Here is a 23,590-nt window from a genome sequence, read left to right on the forward strand (position 1 = left end):
TGAATGTTCCCACCTGACAATACAAATGGCGCCCCACATCCAAACGCTCAATATCTGTGAGTTTAATCAGGATTGAAACATATCCAGAGGAAAACTTGGGACTGTATTAAATAGGCATGACATCTTTTTTCTTGTCACCATCCACCAACAGTACAGTGTAACACTTCTCATGGCATTTCCATTGTCTTGTGTGCTGTGAGTAATCTAGAGATGATTTCAAGTATGTGGAGATGTACGTTGGGTCTAAGCACATACTGGCATATAAGGGACTGGAGCATCCTTGAATTTCTACAGACAAGGGGTACTTCAACCAGTTCCCTGAAGAGATCAACACACAATAGATTTGTTTTACAACCTATTTAGCCATCTCTACATCCCTTTATCCATCCCTCAATCCATCCTATGTCAGATATATATATGTATATATATATATACATATATATATATATCTGTACTTCTAAATACCATTAACTACAATTCAATCTTTTTCAGATTAAAAACAATTAGTGTAAAAAATAGACACTGAGTTTTCCAAAGAAAACACTTCCCAGCACCAGGCACACACTATTATCTGGTTGAGAGCAATTAGCAGCTGTGCATTCCTAAGGCCTTTGCAGGGTGAAGCATCCGCTGGAACATGGCCTGTGGAGCATCTGTGTGCGTGCTTCCCATAGATGCTAATTACTCAAAGCTGGGTGTGCAGAACACAGACTGACACAAAGGTTAGTGGGCAGGAGGCTTATTAAGGGGTCCCTAGGGATCAGTGCCTGTGGAACAGGGATATGGCGGCAGGCATGGACAAAGGGGGAAGTGGAGAAGTGGTACATGCCAACCCCAGGCAGAATCTGGAGGCATCTGAGGTGGGCTGAGATGGTTAGGTACTCTTACCTCCCACCATCAGTCACTGAATGTGCGTGGCCCTGGGACAAGCTATGACTGTGACCTAGGCAGCTCTCTGAAAAATCTACTCAAGGCTACCTGTGGTCAGCATTCCCAGAAAGGACAACAAGTTCCTCCTTAGTGGGATCTGGTGACACAATGAAGGTCCGATCACTAATGTGACTTCCTTCATTTTAAGGACACGTAGTATGACAATTGCAAAATGCTCTATTCCACAGCAACAGGACATTTCCAGCCCCACCACATTTAGGCTACTGGGGACAAAATTACTGATCTCATATATGCTTTGATGGCATTTGCCTTTACACTCTGTGCTGGAGGAAATAAGTGCATAGTGCTGGGACTTGAGCTGACTGTTAGCAGGCCATTTCTCATGGAGTAGAAAGTCTCTATACCTTTGCATAACAGGTGGATTTCACCAAGCCATTCAAGGATGACACAGGAAAAAGAAATGAGGACAGATTTCCATGTTGTATCATAGCAGTGGAAAAGAAAATGATCTGAGATATGCCATACAAGTTAATGAACCATGAATTTGAGCACAAGAGAACTGGTTAAGAACTAAGTCTTGCCAGGTGCCCATGGGTCATGTCTACAATCCTAGCTCCTCAGGAGACTGAGATCTGAAGATCACAGTTTAAAGCCAGGTTAGGCAGGAAAGTCTGTTAGACTATTATCTCCAATTAGCCAGCAAAAAAGACAGAAGCAGAGTTGTGGCTCCAGTGATAGAACACCATCACTCAGTGGAAAAGCTAAGGGACAGTACCAAAGCCCCAGGACTGGTACAAAAACAAAACAACAACAACAACACAGCAACAAACTCCTAAGTGTTATAACTTCGTGTAAAATCATCTTCATGGAAAGATTAAAGAAAACACACACACACACACACACACACACACACACACACAAAAGTCGTGTCATCAAAGTTGTATTTTAAAATGCAATTTTTACCCTCTACTTCCTTCTCTGAAAAAAAGAAACAAACAACTGTATCTTTCTGCTATTTGTGTATGCATTCTCTTTACCCCCTGGCCGTGTCTTACAAGACAAAACTTGTATTTCCAATACAAAATGAAAGGAGTTAACCCAATCCAAACCTCATTTTCTGCCCTTCTTGTTGCTGGGTGTGGGCTTGTGCTCCAGGCTCTGCCAAGTAGATGGGCTCATGCAGCTTTCTTGGGAACTGAGTGGTACGGATGGGATTGGAGTGTTGTTTGGCAGTCAGGGGCCATGACAGAGCTGGCCTCACTGTGCACAGCAGGTAGGGAGTGGTTTCCTGACTCAGTAGCCCCCTGACCAGCCTGTCTAGAAGAAATGGCTCTGTAGTGCCATGTGGACATCACTTGGAAAGTTCAGCCTAAAGCCTGTGTCATGATCCATCGGTGATTATGAGGATTATGTTCCCCTGCCTAAACCAGCTAGATACAGGTGATTTCAATATATGCCTTAGAAAACCCTGACCAAGGCAGGCATAGTGATATCACACTTGGGAGGCTGAGACAGGAGGACTGAGGCTATCCTGAAGACAAAGGAAGGAAGGGAGGGAGAGAGGGAGGGAGGGAGGGAGGGAGGGAGGGGAATGAGAGGGGAAAAGAGGGGAAGGAGGGCTGGGAATATGGCCTGGTGGCAAGAGTGCTTGCCTCCTATACATGAAGCCCTGGGTTCGATTCCCCAGCACCACATATGTAGAAAACGGCCAGAAGCGGCGCTGTGGCTCAAGTGGCAGAGTGCTAACCTTGAGCAAAAAGAAGCCAGGGACAGTGCTCAGGCCCTGAGTCCAAGCCCTAGGACTGCCCCCCCCCCCAAAAAAAAAGAGGGGAAGGGAGGGGAAGGGAAGGGAAGGGAAGGAAGAAAGGAAGGTGGAAAGGAAGAAGGGAGGAAGGAAAAATTTTCTCTCTATATGTGTGTGTGTCTCTCTGTCTCTCTCTGTATCTCTCTGTCTGTGTCTGTCTGTCTCTCTGTTTCTCTCTCTCTCTCTCTCTCTCTCTCTGTTTCATCTCTTATCATATCCCTGCTCTAGAGTCTTAGCAAATCATTCTCATCTGTAAGCACTCCCTACAACTCTGGGTTTCCATAACTGTTCATCTTCCTTCTCTCATTTCTATCTACAAAAATATCTACAAAGAATCAGACCTCAATCATAACCTCCACAAGCTTCTCATCACTTCTTCTTCTGCCCATTTCATAGGTGATCATTTCAACTGCTTCTTGACCCTATCATTTTTAAACATAACTAGTCTCCAATGACAGGGCAGGCAATGGTAATATTGATGAGGTACACATTTTGAATCATCAGTACAACAAAGTGAGTTACCCTGGTTTTCTCTTCCTTCCTTCTAACCTCCATATCCACCAGGACTTCACAACATCCAAACCTAGCAGGAAGCAGTTAGCAGAAGAAGCCTAAGGGAAGGTAGCTGACTGGGCCTGCTTGGCTGCCATACACAGCAGAGCCAGAGAGAGTCGACTGGATCTAGGGATGGTAGAGGAATGGCCAGCTCAACAGATCCTCATAGGAGTCAGTGGAATGAACAGAATGGGGCTGTAGTTACAATATGCCACACAGAGGCCCTACTTTATCATGCTCTGGTCATAGAAAATAGATATTTTTCCCTTTTGGAGAGGAGTTTGCTGTAAGTCAAGAACAATTAAATCTATGCATCTGTCCATGAGTTTTCATGTTGGAAAATAAGGCAGATGAATGGAGAAGGAGCCTCACCCTGGTTAAATGGAGGAAGTGATTCGTCCTGCCAGAGAAGACAGAATGAATGGTGGGATTCAACCATCCTCACACATTCTCATGGCATGGCTGTGACAAAAACACACATGACACACCCTTGACCTAAGTCACTGATGGATTCAGTCCTCATAGTGAAGAGGGAAAGAGAGGAATTGCTATTCTTGGCTTACTTCCAGTAACTAAGAAGGAACTGATTGGGGAAGTGGAAGTCGTGGGCATTGAGAAAAGTAATTCTTATGTCATCAGTATGATCATGAAGGCTGACAATGGGAAACCTAGTCAGGTTTTTGTCCTTTGTAAGTAGACATTTCAAGAAGCGTAAAGGTGAGTCAGAATCTCCAAAAAAGTGGCCTTCTTCCCCTCAGACGAGAGTGGGAAGTTTGTGCAAATGGAGTCCAGATACCACAAAAACCAATAAGCAATCTGTCAAGGCATGATTGCAACCAGCTGATATGCTTACATAGACAGCATTACAATAAATGAGAGAAGGGACAAAAGGATGGGTAAGGGTCCTGGAGCCATTGGTGAATCCCTATCAGTGCAACAAATTTATATAAACTAATGTCCAGAAGATAAACACCCAGAAAAGGAGTATCTTACAAATAAAACAAAGCGCTCAATAAAATCATGAAATGATTGTGAAAAGATGCTCTTGGAACAAGAAATAGTTGACTGACAGTAGAGCAAAGGAAAAGCAAATCCTAATTCATTTAAGATGATCAAATCAGACTACAAGACTGGGCAGAGGGAGCCAGCACTCACAAGAACCTTGACTCTGAAAGTCCATGGGACAATTGCAAGAGATGGAGCAGGATCTTGTACAAGCATTTGCATTTCTATTCTGGAGGGATCATGTGCCAAGCTATGGCTCAAAGTAAAATGCATATTAAATTATTTATGGTCATCTTTAACATTTATGAGGGCTGAAGAGGTGCTGGTAAATATTGGTGTCAGTAGATAATAATGACCCCTGGCTCCATAAACAGGGACCAGAGTAGCTTCCTCTAACTACTGAGGGTTATTTATTTCATTTATTTTGTTGGTTGTGGCACTTGAACTCAGGGCTTGGGCAATATCCTTGAGCTTTTTTTTTTTTGGCCAGTCCTGGGGCTTGGACTCAGGGCCTGAGCACTGTCCCTGGCTTCTTTTTGCTCAAGGCTAGCACTCTGCCACTTGAGCCACAGCGCCACTTCTGGCCATTTTCTGTATATGTGGTGCTGGGGAATCGAACCCAGGGCCTCATGTATATGAGGCAGGCACTCTTGCCACTAGGCCATATCCCCAGCCCCTCCTTGAGCTTTCTTGCTCAAGGCTAGTGCTGAACCACTTTGAGCCACACCATCACTTCCAGTTTTCTGGTGGTTGATTGGAGATAAGAGTCACACAGACTTTCCTACCCAGGCTGGCTTTGAACCACAGTCCTCAGATCTCAGCCTCCTGAGTAGCTAGGATTACAGGCATGAGCCACCAGGACCCAGCTTAAGGGTTATTTTACACATGACTCTGGGTGGGTATTTTTGCAAGATGGTGCATCTTGTGCAAAAGAAAAAAAAAATCATCACCAGGGCAAGTTTAGGTTTCCAAAGACAAACATGTCAGCTTAGACACATATGTCTTTGGCAGGACTATTAAACAGGAAATTAGGATAGACCTGTTGTGTGGATTCGAGTTTCAAAAACAAAATCAAGTGACAAGTAATGGTAACCTTTTAGCTAAGAGGATGGCAATACAATAGCTAGATGTTCACCTGCTATAAAGCCCCCAGTTGATGAACTGCTATCAGACGGAATCAAGCCTGCCCTGTTCAGGCTGTTTTGTTAAAAGGTTAAATGGGAGCAGGTGTTTTGTGAGAGCTGAATTGACAAATGACTTAGACCAAATGGTAAATCTTATGTGAGGCAAAATAGATTAGGGAAAATGAGGCACGATGAACAGCAAACAGGTATTCAGAAGCAAGCACTGTATTTAATGAGTCATTCTATTACAAACGCTTTAACCCTTACCCTCCTTCAGTATTACCCTCCTGTAGTATTAGCACAAGAAAAAGAAAGGAACAGAGCAGTTTTCTCTATCTGATCTTGGATGCCAGCCTTAAAAAATGACTGCCCTGACAACTGAGCAAGGACATCACAAAGAAAGGCATGTATCCTGGAAAAGCAACTACTTGGGAAAATGATTCCTCCTGGTACATATCTCAAGGATGGGCATCTGTCTGGGGAAAAAAAAAAGTGTAGCAGAATGCATCCTTTCTTTGAAGTGTTGACCAAACATCAATGATCAAAATTTAATGAGCAGTCAGTCTTAAGAGACCCTGACCCCAAGTGATAAGAGTGTAACACCAAAAATGATTAAATGCACCAGGTGTGAGAAGAAAGAAAAACACTTATCCTAGAATAACTTTAAGTCAAACCCTGCCTTTTATCACCCTGATGTCAAGGAGCACCGAGTGTCTGCCTTTGAACGCCCACAGTCTATTTGAATGGGCCTCTTTCTGCTTGCTTTCTAGCTCAATAAAGCTCTGCCAGGTTTTCTTACCACTATGACTTGTCCAGAAATTCTAATTCTGTGACTGAAGTCAAGAACCTGGGACTAAACCTCTAAGCGAAGAATCCCTACTTCAAGGGGGAAACGTCACAAATTCCCATTTGGAACTGGTGACATTACAGATCAATGTTTTCCAATCCTCCTCCATTCATGTACTAGCATGCCACTCCTGAAGCTGTGTGCCACAAAACTGAAGATTGGACTCACTCTTTAATGTAAGCTTACATCCAAACAAGCTATTTGGTTAGAGGTGCTTAAGTTACATTTTTGTGACAAGATCAAAGTTCTCTTATGAAAATGAGCAACAAAAACTAAAAAGTGTGAATCTGAGTCCACTCTAAAACCCTTTTGGGCGGTAGCTGATGATTCTTATAACATGCTTGGGGACATGGGATGAGATAACACAATTGGGATACAAAACACAACTGCCTGAAACAATAGGCTCAGAAAATGAAATGTTAAAGAGATATGAATACACACTCCTGTGAGTGGAGTACAGAAAATATTATTTGAACACACACTAGGAGGCTATGTACCCGAGAAACACACTGTGGAAATGACTCTGGATTGAAGTTTGAAACTTGGCTCAAGATGATGAGTTGCTTGAATCTGCCTTACTCCACAACCTCCTAGAAACCACTTTTCCCTAAGACAGTTGCAGGCAGCCTGCCTGCCTGGCTCTTTGGAATCTCTGAGTCTCAAGTGTGACCTTCTGAAACACATATTTGCTTGTTCTAAGCCTGTTGGTTAAAATTCTCATGTTTGTCAACACCCTGATAAAGACACTGGTCAGGAGCCTCTTGTCCCCCATCTGTACTCTTATACCATCTACAAGGCCCCTAGGACCAATGAATGACTTTTATTTCCATATTGTGTCCCTTATAAACGTAAAAGAATGATTCTAGATTAAAGTACTGGATTTTCGCCCTTTCGGTTCCACTTTTCCCAGTTTATAAACTGCATGGGAGAATAACTATTCTCCCAATCCAACCATCCATCCTTTTAATCAACAAACATCACTGGGCATCTGTTACACACCAAGCAGTAAGCAAGAGATAACAAATATGAAAAATCCACCCTTTGCAACCAGGACACAGATGAAAAGACCACTGCTAAAATGATCATTTGTGGCCAAGGCAACCAGAAGAGAAGACAAACAGTAGATATTCTTCCAGGGAAGACTGAAGAGCTTTGCAAAGAGGCAGAGCTCTGGCTCTGAGACCAGCCTAGAAGGGTGAGTGGGCAGAGGGAGAGACTCCAGGCTGAAAGGAGAACATGGGACATAGCATGAGAAGTGACAGGAGAGTAAGTGCCCTGGAGAAAAATCACCACTCCTGCTGGAACCTCATGTACTCTGTGGAAGGGAAACCACAGCTGGGCAGTGGAGACGAGATGATCATGTAGACCATACAAACAAACATAGAGTCCACTACTCTAGATGAGGATCAAATGCCCTCCTCTTCTTCCCACCACATGGGCAATCTGTACACAGACTAGAAAACATGATAGGTGCAAATTCTCACTCAGGTCCTTCCACGGGTGTACTGTACCCAAATCCCAGGGTACTTTTCATCACGATGTCTGAGCACAAGAGTGACCTTGTAAAGGACCAACCAAGTGGGGGAATGATGTGAGATGAATGTAATGACGTTAGGAGGAACTGCCAAGTGCCTATGCCTGTGAAAGTTTCTAGCCCATATTTGAGTTAGGTACTTCTTCCTGATATTGCCAACAATCATGGCCTTTGAGGGTTGCCATCTGTCACATCTTTTAGCACTGAAGGAAACTGAGGGAGGACTGGGCATGTGAATGGGGTGAGGGGGCTGGTACTCTAAATTTTACTTGACATTGCAGACTGACAATCAGTTGTGGTATTCTTTTTCAGTGTGGCACCCCACATCTTTTCCTCATACATGACTCTAGGCCTTCAAATGGAATTGGCCTTAACCTGATTTCATTAAGGAAGAATATGAGGTCCAGAAGGTAAAACGTAACATTCTCAAGACTCGTTAGAGTCAGAAATGGGCTTAGAACGTGGTCCTCCTTGAGTCCCAGCTAGCTCATGTCTCAACAGCAAATTAACACCTAAGTTCCAATTCCAAGTAGGAAGGCTACCATGCTTTGTACACTTAGAGCCAACCCCAAATGAAGCAGGACAGACAAGAGCAGACATTTCTAGATCTGTCATCTCAACAAGATAGAGCTGGCAATCCTTGTTACAGCAAAGGCTGGGAATATGACTTAGTGGTAGAGTGTTTGCCTAGCATGCATGAAGCCCTGGGTTCAATCCCTCAGAACTACATAAACAAAAAAAGCCAGAAGTGGTGGTGCTGTGGCTTAAGTAGTAGAGTGCTAGTCTTGAGGAAAAGAAACTCAGGGACAGTGCCCAGGCCCTGAGTTCAAGCCCCAGGACTGGCAAAAAAAAAAAAAAAGGCTAAAAGTTATACTTCCACTGGGCACCAGTGGCTCATACCTATAATCCCAGTTACTTAGGAATAAAACTACTCAGGAAAAGCCTAAAGTAGCACTGTGGCTCAAGTGGTAGGGCACTAGCTTTGAGCACAGAGGCTCAGAGATAGTGCCCAGGCCCTGAGTTCAAGCCCAAGGACCAACAAGAAAAAGAAAAAGTTATACTGGGTGCTGGTGAATCACATCTGTAATTCTAGCTACTCAAAAGGCTGAGATCTGAGGATTGTGATTTGAAGCCAGCGGTGGAAGACACACCCAAAACTATTATCGCCAATCAACTAGCAAAGAGCTGGAAGTAAAGGATGATGGCTCAAGTGGTAGAGCTCCAGCCTTGAGTGAAAAAGCAAAATGAGAGTGTGAGGCTTGAGTTCAACTGTGGTGCACACACAAACACATATACACACACACACAGGTGTGCAGAAGTGGTTCTCCCATCGCTTCTTAACCAGACAGGACAAGTTTGACCTCTTTAGTACCAAATGGCTCTGTATGTTATAGAACATATTGCTACAGACCATAGGAGCCCCCAAACTGAAGCTCTATTTACTTCCCCAAAGGAAGATGTGGCACCTGCTTTCAACCTGCCCCTATAGGCAGCTACAGAGCCCACACTGATTAGGGTTGCGCAGGGCATTTTGCTCAGCCACCATAATCAATTTTCCAGAGAACTCGGGGAGGTCTCCGGGAAAGCATGCTACAGAGGAAGTGCATGGCAGTGAGTCACTGTGCTCGGAGCAGAAATCGCAACTGTGATTCATGTCACCAAAAGGAAAAGGTTATGTGAGAGGAAAAAGCAACCCCAACCCAAAATGATACCAAAACATCACAAAGCTGTGAATAGCACACACAGCATGCCAGTGTCACTTCTGCTTTTTTCAAAGTCCAAAGAAGAGAAATGAAAGCAACTTTGCAAAACAAAGCCTAGGAACTCTAATAAGGACAAAATGATTAAAAAAAGAAGTGAGCGGGCTGGGGATATAGCCTAGTGGCAAGAGTGCCTGCCTCGGACACACGAGGCCCTAGGTTCGATTCCCCAGCACCACATATACAGAAAACAGCCAGAACCGGCGCTGTGGCTCAAGTGGCAGAGTGCTAGCCTTGAGCAGGAAGAAGCCAGGGACAGTGCTCAGGCCCTGAGTCCAAGGCCCAGGACTGGCCAAAAAAAAAAAAAAAAAAAAGAAAAAAAAAAGAAGTGAGTTCTGGACCTGAAAGCTGGTATTTGTTATAAGAAAAAAAAATCTAATACAATATTTTAACCAATCTAAAATACTCTTTTATATATCTTCTTTCATATTTGCTTATCAAACTTTTTTTTTTGGTGCCAGTGCTGGGGCTTCAACTCAAGTCCTTATGATCTTCCTTACCTTTTCCATTCAAGGCTGGTGCTTACCACTTGAGCCACACCTCCATGTCTGGCTTTTTGCTGATTGATTAGAGATAAAAGTCTTTGGGACTTGTCTGCCCAGGCTGGCTTTGAGCCTCCTGAGTACCTAGGATCATAGGCATAGCCACCAGTGCCCGTCACTTATCAAACTTTCAACTGTTGGTTTTTGCTTAAATTACCTTTGTAAACAGAATTCTCAACTAGCATCATTTATTAATAATGAATTATCTAGGAGTGTCAAGTAAGAAAGTAAAATCAGATTCATTGGAGTCACATCAATAAGCATGAAAACAAGCAAACAGAAAGCAAGCCTCAAAGATACCAAGATGAATCATTTCCAGACCTGGAGTTAACACATAAAGTCATAGGGCTTGGGCTTAAAGTGTAGCCAATGAGTAATCCAGGCAAATGTATGCTCAGTTTGTTGGTCAGTACTTACAAAAATATGACATGACCAGACCTTATCAAACATCATATGGAGTTGCTATTTGGAGAAGATTTAGTTTATTCTGGCACCAGAGATGGCTAATGGATTTTAAGATCCGTATAGATCAGTGTTGACAAGACTTGATGGGAGGGAGAGGCTCTGGGTAGGGATGGTGGGTGAGGCATTGTGTGACTGTCCCACTTGCTGTGAGGGGTCATTGTTGTCACCAGTAGTGATGTTGGGAACTGAACATGTCACCTGGTGGTGAAAGGAAATGTCACTCAGTGAAAAAGGCAGAAGCTTGCAGAAGCACGGAGGAGGAGAGAGGAAAGATGAGTGAATGTGCAACCTGACCACCCCTGCCTGTACCACGTATGTATCCAAATGATCCAGAAAATGGGAGCCCAAGGCAAATAGCGTGGGTGAGGCTTTAAAGTCATTTGTTTTTGTTCGAGCTTTTTCAAGTTTGGGAGTTTCCCTGGACCAAGCTAACCAAATCACTGAAATCTTTTACTTCATATTTTAAAGTGTGACTTCTCAAACACATTTGACATTCCATTTGCCAGTAAAAACAAAACCATTTGGCGCTCAAATAATTGATTTGTGTCCCACATGTAATTATACCTTTTCTAAAAATAAAAATAAAACTATACTGACCTACTGAACACAGTCATTTTAATAAGACATGAGGAGATTGTTCATTATTTCAAATAACCTTCCTAAAAGGCATTTTATAAACATGTGTGGCTTTCTATCATTTCTATTTTTCCAAATACTAAAATTCCTAAAACATGTCACAATCACACTCAGATAAATTACATTATTTTCCACTCCTTTTTTCAATATTTTGTTATAAAAATTATGATAAGTCAATACAATTAATCATATGGCTACTCAAAGCTAATGCATTTAGCACCTTGAGAAGAAAATTTTACAAATGCAATTTAAGTTTGTCATAGAAATGTTAGACAAGGGCTGGGGATATAGCCTAGTGGCAAGAGTGCCTGCCTCGGATACCCGAGGCCCTAGGTTCGATTCCCCAGCACCACATATACAGAAAACGGCCAGTAGCGGCGCTGTGGCTCAAGTGGCAGAGTGCTAGCCTTGAGCAAAAAAGAAGCCAGGGACAGTGCTCAGGCCCTGAGTCCAAGGCCCAGGACTGGCCAAAAAAAAAAAAAAAAAAAAAAGAAATGTTAGACAAAACTTTTGAAATCTGTACCTCTATTTGTTTATATGCTAGTGTATATCCTTCCAGAGTTTTTACATACTTGTCTATCTACATCTTTTTATTGCACTTTATTCATTTGTAATGCCAATTATAACCTGAAGTATATTGGGTTACTATTTGGCTAGTTACTGTCCTTTCTCCCATTAGAAGGAAGCCTCCTGGCGCAAAGTACTTAACTACTTTATCCACTAGGGGTTGGGAATATGGCCTAGTAGAGTGCTTGCCTTGTATACATGAAGCCCTGGGTTCTATTCCTCAGCACCACATATATAGAAAAAGCCAGAAGTGGCACTGTAGCTCAAGTGGTAAAGTGCTAGACTGGAGCAAAAAGAAGGCAGGGACAGTGCTCAGGCCCTGAGTTCAAGCCCAGAACTGGCACGTGCACACACACGCGCGCACACACACACACACATACACACACACACACAAAGAATACTTTCTCCATTACTAAACCTTCTTAGCTTACAGCAAAGGTGACCGTGAAGATTTAAAGAATGAAAATATTTGAGAAACTGAAAGCCACCAGGAAAAGCCAAAGGAAGAGATGGCAAAAGGACTGGACATTTATCTTGTCATCTCATTGTCGTGTATGGCACCTACTATTGGTTGAGGAGCCCATTTGTTTCTATTTGAGCTCAATAATTTAGCTATTACTCTAATGAGAGCAGTAGAGAGGAGTGGATTGGGACACATGGGCCTGGTTGTGCAGAGGATGCCATGGAGAATGGGCTGGGAGGCCTCTAGTGGAGCACGCATGTACTTGGCTCCCAATCAACTCCGTGCTCATAGTCTCACTCTGGACTCTTAAGCAAATATCTCAACGTGATTCGCCATTGTACTCAATGGGGAAAAGCAGAATAAGCTGAGCAACTGGTACTGTAGAAAGGAAAAGAATAAGTGCTTTTGTGTCTTTCTTCATCCAATATCTGGATATTTTTAATCACTGATTTCCCATTCACAGGCAAAAAGAACTCAAAGATATTTGTTGTGTTGTTGCCAGACAATGACTATTTGTGGCAAAAAAAAAAAAACAACCTTAAAATCCATCTGATCTTTCCCTTCCTTTTACATCTTTACAAAGGATGTTCATACAAGAAAACAATTCCTTACTGCGCCATTCTGATGGGTGGAGTGGGTAGTAATGGGTACTAAAATAGTTTTGTTTTTTGTTTTTTTTTGCCAGTCCTGGGGCTTGGACTCAGGGCCTGAGCACTGTCCCTGGCTTCTTTTTACTCAAGGCTAGCACTCTGCCGCTTGAGCCACAGCGCTACTTCTGGCCATTTTCTGTATATGTGGTGCTGGGGAATTGAACCCAGGGCTTCATGTATACAAGGCAAGCACTCTTGCCACTCGGCCATATCCCCAGCCTAAAATAGTTTTTAAACTTATTGGGAAATAATTTTGAACTACTGAAAAAAAAAACTCTTCCCACTCAATGAGAAGAAAGCAAGTCAACACAAAATAAAGAAAAGGTATAAACAGACATTTCACCAAAGAAAGTACCCAAATGACGAGCACATGAAAAGCTATTGAACATCATGAATCATTAGAAAAACCACTAAATCCACAATATACTGCCCTTGTACTCTATTACAATGGTTCCAATAAGAGATACTGATAAAGTCAATAGTTGGTGAAGACAGAGATGGACTGGAATGCTCATGCGTACTTGGTGTCAAATATGTACACTGGGTCTCAGTGACACTATCTTGGCATCTTGCCCTAAGCCCCTAATTGTTCCTCACCTGGCTTGCTTTATTTAAATAAAACTTTGTTAGGTTTAAATCCTCACACCAGATGTGCTTTGGGCCTGTATAAGCTTTGTGCTAGCTACATTTGCTACTGCAAGTTTTTAGGGAAGTGAATTCACTTGCAGATACCAGCCTTATAAAGACTCCCAATTCAACCTCTTAAATCATAGCTTCTCTGTATCTTGCTGATCGAATTTCTGTATAACAGGTAAGAATGTAAAATGTTATATCCTCTTCAGAAAATGGCTTGGCAGTTTTAGACATATATATATATGTATATATATATGTATATATATATATATCCTATCACCCAGAAATCCTACTCAAAATGAGAATATATGTCCACATAAAGTCTTGTATATAGATGTTCTCAGCAGCATTATTCATAATAAAACTAAAAACAATCCAAATGTCTACCAACCACAAAATAGGAAAACCAAATATAAAATGTTCATAAAATGAAATAAAATTAAGCAGTATAAAGGGAACAAACTACTGGTACATGAGTTGCTTTCTTAACATTATATTGGGTGAAAAGAATCTGGCACACATGTGCACTTTTATGTGATTCCATTTATATGAAACTTCTGGAATACTATACCACTTACTAACATACATGTATACTTAAAATGGGTGAAATTTACCATACGTAATTTATACCCCAATAAAGGTATTTTTTTAATGAGAACATGATTATGTAGTATGCTTTTGATTTCCTACTCAAAACAACTACTTAGAAGAGAGTTTCACATCAGCTCTGCCTCTTCTTTGTACAGGTTACACAATGGTCGGTTTCTGTTTTTCTTAGTGTTATGAGCAACACATTCCTTCCTTCCATTCTTCACATTTTCCTGAGTGCCCTGTAGCCCGTGCTAATGGTGCTTCACCCACATCCCCTCTGCACCCACCATTCCAGGTATGTCAAGAGGTTCCTACTATGGGTCCACATGCTTCTCTTGCTCAAGACTCTCTGAGGTCAGTAGCATACCTGAATGATTCGTGGGTACCAAGAAGTCCTTGCCCCTGGGGCAGTTCTCCCTACTGAAGAGTAAGAGATATGGATACTCATCCCAGCTCTCTCCTTGAGTGAAACGACTTGGAGTTGAGGCCAATACCACATTCCAGACGTCCCGGCAGGACCTTGTCTCTGGTGTCCAGTGAGAATGTGTCCATTCACACTACAGCTGCTCCTCGGTTTAGGATGGGGCTATATCCTCATAAATCCATGATAAGTTGAAATTATTCTTAGTCATCAACTGATTGCCCCAACTTGGCACACAATGCACTGCAGAGTAGCAGTTGCTTCCTTGGTGATCACGTGGGAGCTGTGGCTGCTGCCACTGCCTGCAATCCCAAGGGAGCATTTGCACTGGGCATATCACTTAGGAAAGGATAAAATTCAACCTTTTCCATGGATGATGTATACTGAATGTATATAGCTCTCACATCGTCATTGTAAATGAGGGACTCTAAGGACATTTATTTAGTTTCCTTTTGCATCCCAACTCTTCCATCATTCTTCTTGGACTCCTCAACTGAATAGATGACTTGCATCTACATCTTTGTCTTGGGGTGTGCTTTTGGGAGAACACAGAAATGCCAAGAACTGACACTAACTAGCTTACACATTTGATATGTTCCACTTTGTCCTTGTGTAATTATACAGATGGAAACACAGCACTAAGTGCATGTGCATTTAAAAGAGCATATGGTCTAGCCACGTGCTGGTGGCTCATGCCTGTAATCCTAGCCTTTCAGGAGGCTGAGATCTGGAAATTGAGCTTAGAAGCCAGCCCAAAGATGAAAGTCCATGGGATTCTTATCTCTAGCCACTAAAAATCAGGAAGTGGAGATGTGGTTCAAGTGGAAAAAGTAAGGGATAGGAGCCCTACTACCAGTACAAAAAAGAAAGAAATGGTAAAAGGGGCGACATCATTCAAGATGCATCATGTTCATAAACTAATTTGTTGAATGGTAACTCCTTTGTACAATTACTTAACGATAATAAAAATATAATTTTAAAGCATATTTTTTAAAATACAATTTTTTAAAGCCAATGGCTCACACCTGTAATCCTAGCAACTCAGAAGACTGAGATCTGAGAATCGTGGTTCAAAGCCAGCCCAGGCAGGAAAGTCCATGAGACTCTTATCTCCTGTAAACTACTCAGAAAAAGCTGGAAGGGGTGCTGTGGCTCCAGAGGTAGAATGCTAGGCTTGAACAAAAGAAGCCTAGGGACAGCACCCAGGCCGAGTTTAAACCCCAGGACTGGCAAAAAAAAAAAAAAAAAAAGCATATGATCTAGAGGTGTGACTGTGTAGGAAGTACAAGGCCTTGAGTTTAAACCCCAGTACTGCCTACAACAACAAAAACAAAGCACACAATTTCATTAGTACCTTAATTAGAATGCTCTATCACGCCAAAGAAGCACAAGCATTGAAGTACAAGCATCAGAGTCTGTGTTTGTTTCCTTACTGGGACAATGCATATGCACAGTATAAATAACTTAGTGTTTAAAAAGAATTTTTAATGGTATAAACCTTAGGTTTCTATTGCCAGAAATCCAGTGAGCGGTCATGTCTCCTCTAGCAAATGCTTTATGACTTAGAACCTTAAAAAAAAACACCAAAACCCATAAAACAGCAAGTCTTTTCCAGGCCAGCTTGGAAAATGTTCTGTAAATTTATGACTGCAGATTCCAACCATCATGAAAATTCTGCCTCTTCTCCCTCCAAGCTATGCTGTATCCATGCCAGAGGAGAGAGTCAGGTAGAGAGAGAGAAGTGGAAAAATGGCAGGAAAAAATGGCATTTTACCAAATTCAAAGACTTCACCCAAAATGTCAGGAAACATACATGTGTAGAATTCGAATTTTTTTTTTAAATTCTACTTGCTGCTCTTATTTCATTCTGCCAGGCTAGAGCAACTGGTATAAACTGATTTTAAGTCAAATCATCTGATTCAGATACTGGGGTAGTCCTAGGTTGTCACCGGGGTAGAACCAGTTCAACAACTCCAAATCCTTCAGCAGTCTAAAGATCAACACAGACACTGGTTAAGGTAAAGCCTACAAGCTGGGAGTTGGTGGCACACATCTGTAATCCTAGCTACTCAGGAAGCGGAGATGTGAGGATTGAGGTTAGAAGCCAGCCCAAGCAGCAAAGTCCATGAGACTCTTATCTCCAATTAACTAGCAAAAAAAAAACGGAAGTGGAGGCATGGCTCAGATGGTAGAGAGCCAGCCTTGAATGGAAAAAGCCAAACAGGCCCTGGGTTCAAGCTCCAAGAGTAGTACAAACAAACAAATCATAAGCGCCTATCTGAAAAACAACTAAAGCAAATAAAAATTTCCTGGTATTGTGGCTCAAGTGACAGGCTGCCTGCCTTCCATGTATAGGACCCTAAGTTTAAACCTTAGTACCACAAAAAAATAGTATGAGAAGGGAAGATATAAGACACAGCTCATTTAATCCTTCCCTTTCTTTGGTGAGCCAGTACTCTTTCAACACACAAAATACATTGGATAGACAAAATATGAAGCTTTTTTAAAAAATAAATTCTTACATATGAGGAAATGTTCAACATCCCTGGCAATAAAGGAAATGCAAATAAAGACAACCCTGAGATACTGCCTCACTCCAGTTAGAATGGCCTATACTCTGAACTCAGGCAATAACAAATGCTGGAGGGGATGTGGGGAAAGAGGAACCCTTTTCCACTGTTGGTGGGAGTGCAAATTAGTACAACCACTTTGGAGAACAGTATGGGGGTTCCTCATAAAGCTCAGCATAGACATACCCTATGACCCAACCATACCACTCCTAGGCATCTATCCTGAACAACAGGTCTCAGGATATCAAAAAGACATCTGCACATCCATGTTTATCACTGCACAATTCACAATAGCCAAAATATGGAAACAACCCAGATGCCCCTCTACAGATGAATGAATGGATCCAAAAAATGTGCTACCTATACACAATGGAATACTACATAGCGATTAGAAATGATAAAAATAAATGGTCAGAACTTGAACAAATAATGTTGAGCAAGACAAGCCTAGAACACAGAGAACAAAGGGGCATGGTCTCCTTGATATATGACTGTTGGAGGGATGGGGGGGACAGTAGAGACCAGGTCTGCAAAACAAAAAACTTCTTTTCAAATGGTATTTCCACAGGTTTGGGTCAGCGACCTTACATAATGTATCTAAAACCAAACAACTACTAAACATAAAAAGGTCTAGAATAGACCTATCAGTGGATCACAATAGCTCAACAGCTATGTACATATGATCATATAAGACAAGGATAAGAAAACTCTATTGTTGACGTTATATTTAAAGTCCTAGGTGAATTTCCTTTGGCATAGGCCACGTGGCCACTGTATATGATTTTGGTACACTGGGTATTGTATATATGCCTACCTGATCTAGGGAAGGGAAAGAAAAACGAGAGTATAAGATATCACAAGATATGTACTGACTGCCCTACTACGTAACTGTACCCCTTTTGCACAACACCTTGTCAACAAAACTAATAAAAACTAAAAAAATAAATTCTTAAGTAGTTGTACAAAGGAGTTTCAATTCAACAAATCAGTTATGAGTGCCACACATCTCAATCAGTGCCGCCCCTTTCATCACTCTCCTTCATCTCTCCCACCCACATTCATCCCCTCAATTTAACTAGTTCCATTTTCACACATATATACATCTGTTATTATGATTGCACTCACCCACCCTTCCTCTCTCCATGTGTCTGCCTCCTCCCCTTGGCTTCACTACCCTCCCCACATGAACCATCCCTTGCATATACCATATGCAAGTTAATATACGTGTAATTATATATAAACATACATACATACATACATGTATATATGTATGTGTCTATGTAATGGCCCTGTATATGTTTACATCATATATGAAGCTTGAAGCTTCAGTGGAGGAGAGCAAGCAGAATGCTGCTCTAGGCTTGTCAAATTCATCAAGAACCCCTGTCCACTGAGTCAGAAGTTATGGTGGCTAATTATTCTTTTCTTCCAACCTGCTGGCCAAGCAAATCCTCAAAGCTTATCCTACCACCCCAGGGGACATCAAGAGAAAAAACAGCTATGGGAAAGAAACTTTCTGTTACCAACTGTCAGCCCTGGGCTCTGCTGCCCATCTCTATCCACTCCCCTGCCCCCTTCACAGACTTAGGGAGATGGAGAAGTAGGGACCTTCCATTCTATGTCATCTCAGACTCTGATCCTCCACTTGACAATCCCCAACCTCCCTTAGATTTATTTCTACCAAGTTACAAACCATCAAATGGTTTCCTTTCTGCCACCTCCATTGTAATGTCAAGCCTTCAGTAAACAGCTTACATTTGCAACCTACAAAGATGAGCACACCTCCATCATTTCTGTATCCCTGCAATAGCTCAGCGCCCCTTCTATCCAGGGCTGGCGTCTACACTCCAGCTTGAGTCTGGCCTGGTCTCATACTCACTTTGGTCAATAGATGAGGTAAAGGTTAGATGAGGTAAAGGTTACTCTGTATCTTCAAAACAAGCCTCAGCTCATCCTGCATCTTGACTGAGCCTGGCTCCCCTGAGGACAGATCAAACTAACCTGCCTACGAAGAAAGATGTGGAAGACAGGACCCACTCACCTGAGGCTCTCCTCCCGGGTCAGCTCCCAGCCAAGTTGGCCAGGCACAAAGCTGCACTGCCTAGCACAGCACAGACAGCCTGCAGAGCCCAGCTGAGCATCACCCAAATGGCCAACCTATAGAATCATGACCTGAATCAATGCCTTCTGTTTTAAGCTACAGCTCCCTGAAGCTTTTGGAACATTTCAGCTTTTCATGTTAGGGACATATAACTGGCCAGACACAGCCACAAACTGGCAAAATCTATGCTAAGAGACTAGGTAATACAAAATACAATTAAAGAAGAAAACTTTCCCTAACATTTTGCATAAGTTTATCCAACATACATAATTTAAAGAATTCTCATAATCTAGTCTCACTGCCAACCCTATTATTGTTGTTGCTGCTGCTGGTTGTAGGGCTTAAACTCAGAGCCTGAGCACTGTCCTTGAGCTCTTTTGTTCAAGGCTAACAGTCTACCACTTTGCGCCACAGCTCCACTTCCAGTTTTCTGGTGGTTCATTGGAGGTAAGATTCTCATGATCTTTCCTTCCCAGACTGGCTTTAAACTGTGATCCTCAGATTTTAGCCTCCCAAGTAGCTAAAATTACAGGCGTGAGACACCAGCCTATCATTATTATTACTCATAATGAATAATAATAATAGTTGTTAGACATCTACAGTGTAGGTTTGAGTGCTAGATGTTCTGGATAATGTAAATATTTTTTTGCATAGTTTTCAAGTACCTGTAGCGGCATGTACATACAGGATTAAAGAAAAACAACAGAGCCACAATTCCCATGCACAAAGGCTGACCAAGAGTTACAAATTTCATATTTCCATTGCTACTTCCCATTTCCCTATTTCCCACTGCTATAACAGATTACCTAAGCCTAGACAATTATATCAGCAAAGAGGTTTGTCTTGGCTCAAGGTTCCAGAAGCCCAAGAATAGGGAGGGCACTGGCACCCACTCAGCTTTTGCTAAGGGCCCCATGCTAGAAAGGCAAGGGTAAGGGGTGTGTGTGTGTGTGTGTGTGTAAGAAAAGCACCTGAGCGAGTGGGGTGAAGGTGCCAGGCTCACTGCATAGCAACAATCCAATCTCGTGAAAGTGGGCACTCACTCCAGCAGGAAAGACCATTCACCTGAGCGACACTGGTCAAGATGCGCTGTGTTCACAAACTGCTTAGCTAAATGGCAACTCCTTTGGACAACTACATATGATAAATTGAAAAAAAGAAAAGCATTCACCTGTTTGTGAAGGCTTGTGTCAATAATCCAACACCTCCCAAAGGTCCCCATTACCCCTCCACACTGCTGCCTCAAGAATGAACTGTGAAATGAATTATTGACCCAATAAATATAGTGTTCCTGGAAAAAAAAAATGAACTGTGCAGGCAGGGGACATACCAAGAACACATACTAATGCTAGTTCCAGTGGTGTCCAATGTCTGGCCCCCCTTTGAAAAATGCTAATAAATTCTAGTGTCCTAGAACCCTGGGGCAGTTCCTATTATCTTTCCAGTTATAGTGTTTATAGTTGCATTTTACTGACGTTATTGACTAACGCAAGTCCAGCACAAAGATATTTTATCTAACAGGAAAAAGAGGAAGTGACAAAGAAACCTTTGGCTTTGTTAAAAGGAATTAAAATGGAGACCATGTTTAAAAGCAAGAAAAAAAAATCTCCCAGGGGACAAAAACAGGCTTCATAAAGTAAACTCAAGTTGGATTGACTTGCAAATACTTACCCCTGCGGCTGGTGTCCTTCTCTCACTTTAGTTCAGCCCTGTCTTCCAGCATTCCGAAGCACTTCCACCTTTAATCCTTTCTGGTAGAAGCGCAGACATCCAGATTGCTTCTTTCCATCTACAATACACAGAACCTACCATTTAGAATTTGTTTGCATTTAAGAACTCAAATAGTATAATTTCTTAGAAAGGCAAAGGCAAAGTCTAACAAATAAGCACTAGGAAGCAGGTAGGTACTAGCAACAGGTGGGTGGGAGACAGGGTAAACAAATGAAGAGGAGAAGCGGAAGAGAATGCAGTCAAGAACTCAATGTATATACTGCAAAATCAAGAAAAGTAAGCCTGGACGCTGATGGCTCATGCCTGTAATCCTAGCTACTCAAGAGCCTGAGATCTGAGGATCATAGTCCAAAGCCAGTCAGGACAGGAAAGTCCATAAGACTCATTAGTTTGTTTAGGTCATGGGACTTGATGGAAGTTTGAAGCCAGTGTCCAATCAGGAAAGTTTGTGAGACTCTTATCTCCAATTAGCCACTAAAATAAGGACACTTCTAGAAGTCCCAAGAAGATGCCTAAATCTCAAAAAGTCTATACTTATAGCTGCCCGTTTGGAATATCGTATTTATTTTTTTCATGCCAGTTACCAGAGCTTGAGCTCAGCGCCTGCAGATCTCACTTGACTTTTTCACTTCAGGCTAGTGCTCTACAACCTGAGCTTACACCTCCAAACCCAGCTATTTTGCTGGTTAAGTGGAGATAGTGACTCATGGATTTTTCTACCCTAGCTGGCTTTGAACTCTGATACTCAGATCTCAGATTTGTTAGCCTATAACAAATCCTTCATTTCACAAAACAGGGAAGGTCAAAGTCACACATACCTCCCATCTTGCTTGAGTTTATAATGTTTTGCCCAAAGTTATTTCCTACCTATGCTTTTTGTGCAGCATTTTCCTGATTGAAAGTTCTGTTGATGATTCCGTGGTGGAGCTTGCTGTTGCACTGTGTGTGTTGTTCAGGGCGCTGACCTTAGTTTTGTTCTTAGCCCGAAGCTATGGTGAATCGCAGCATGGAGCATGACGCCAGTCTTTTTTTACTCAGTACTTAGTGACTGAGTTTTAGCGTCCTAGCATGTGTTCCCAATATGGATTTAATAAACCAGCACTCTGGGGAGGCTAATACAAGGTACATGTAGCCTCATAGAGAAAGGAGTTTGCTGTCACTACTCTCAACATTGATCAAGCTACTTCTCATCCTAGGAGTCTCTGCTATGCATTAGAATTTCAGATCTCCAATACCCTTAGCAAACGGGCAAAGAGAAACAATTACATGTTGTTGGCCAGGCTGGGGCAGCTCACACCTGTAATCCTAGTTACTAAGGAGATTGAAAGAGCATGATTACCACTTCAAGGCCAGTCTCGGCAGAAAAAACCTGAGACTCATCTCCAATTAATCACCAAAAAGCTGGAAGGTTTAGTTCAAATGACAGAGTTCCAGCCTTGAATCAAAAAGAAAAACTGAGAGTGTGAGGCCCTGAGGTCAAGCCCTAGTACCTGCACAAAAGTCAAAAACAAATGTTGTGTGACAGGTCTCCGATTACACAAATATGCTGCAGTAGCATCCAAAAGTGTTCTAAAGTAAGCCTATCAGTCAACTTCCAAAGGCAACTAGACTTAGAAAAATACAACCACTAAAAATACAATATTATACTATTATTTCATTATATTAACACATAGCACTATTATATTAAATGGCTACACCAAACCAACCAAAAACTGTTAGACCTAGTAAATTAATTTATACTTAAAAGATATGACATGTCATATAGAAATATAAAGCACTGGCTACTTAAACCATGCTTTTATACACAAAAAACCACAACTGTCTATTAAAACCTACATATGGAACAGACTGACTGAGTCAGCAGCTAGAACAAGCTGGGAAACTGTCTCTATCTCTCTAGGGTAGCAAGCGGGCAAGTATGTGCACAGCAGCGAAGGGCATCTGCCGTTACTGAGCTTGAACAAGGTGGAGTTCCTTAGAAAAATGCAAATTCTTCCCAACTTGCATGGGTTCCTCAACAAACTATAATTTCTCTAAGGATTGCTGAACTGTTTCTAACCTTGAGAACTTTATATCATCTTAATTTCCACATGGGGTTAGGGAGGATTGTCTTGATCCTAACTACTTGTTAATTAAATGTTGACTAGGGAATCTATAAGGTACTATGCAGTGTGGGAAACATTGTTACTATTCTCATTGGAAGCTCTCAAGCCTTTGCAAGGATATTTATACGGTAAAAAATAAGTTGGAAGAGTGGGAGAGAACAAGAATATCCTCTAGGTAAAAATATTCTAATACATAGAGTAGATACATTTTAATGAAGCCATCTACAAGTTTATGTGCATGTTGGACATCTTCACTACATCACTATGGATTGTAAACTTTCCTGAATGTTTGCATAGCTCAATGCTTTTACAAAGCAATAACAAAATCCCCCTTTCACGTTGTGTTCACGCCCTTGTCGATGCACTATTCCCTGCCTCCTTACTTGTGATGTTGGCTACATTAATGGTATGGTTTGGATGGGTCACTCACATTTAATGTGTTGGAAATTCAGTGTTGAATGCAGCAGTGTTGAGAGATGAGGACCGGGTCATGAGTTAGTAGATTATGAGACGGGGAAGGCTAGTTTTGCTATAAAAACTAGCTCTCTCCTACACAACTGTTTCTCTCAACATGAGAGGCCTTCCACCATGTCAT

General features: G+C 41.9%; 1 protein-coding gene across 5 annotated transcripts in view; it reads right to left on the minus strand.

The window, feature by feature from the left end:
- The window catches only part of Rin2 (Ras and Rab interactor 2), a 190,284-nt gene that overhangs the window by 140,359 nt on the left and 26,335 nt on the right, over window positions 1-23,590 (minus strand). For all 5 annotated transcript variants that reach the window (XM_048348724.1, XM_048348718.1, XM_048348722.1 and 2 more), the window contains one exon: window positions 20,831-20,948. The gene's annotated coding sequence lies outside the window, so the exon portion shown is untranslated. The remainder of the gene's footprint in view (window positions 1-20,830; window positions 20,949-23,590) is intronic.

This window comes from Perognathus longimembris, chromosome 6 (genome assembly GCF_023159225.1).
Source record: "Perognathus longimembris pacificus isolate PPM17 chromosome 6, ASM2315922v1, whole genome shotgun sequence".
Classification (NCBI taxonomy): Eukaryota; Metazoa; Chordata; class Mammalia; order Rodentia; family Heteromyidae; genus Perognathus; species Perognathus longimembris.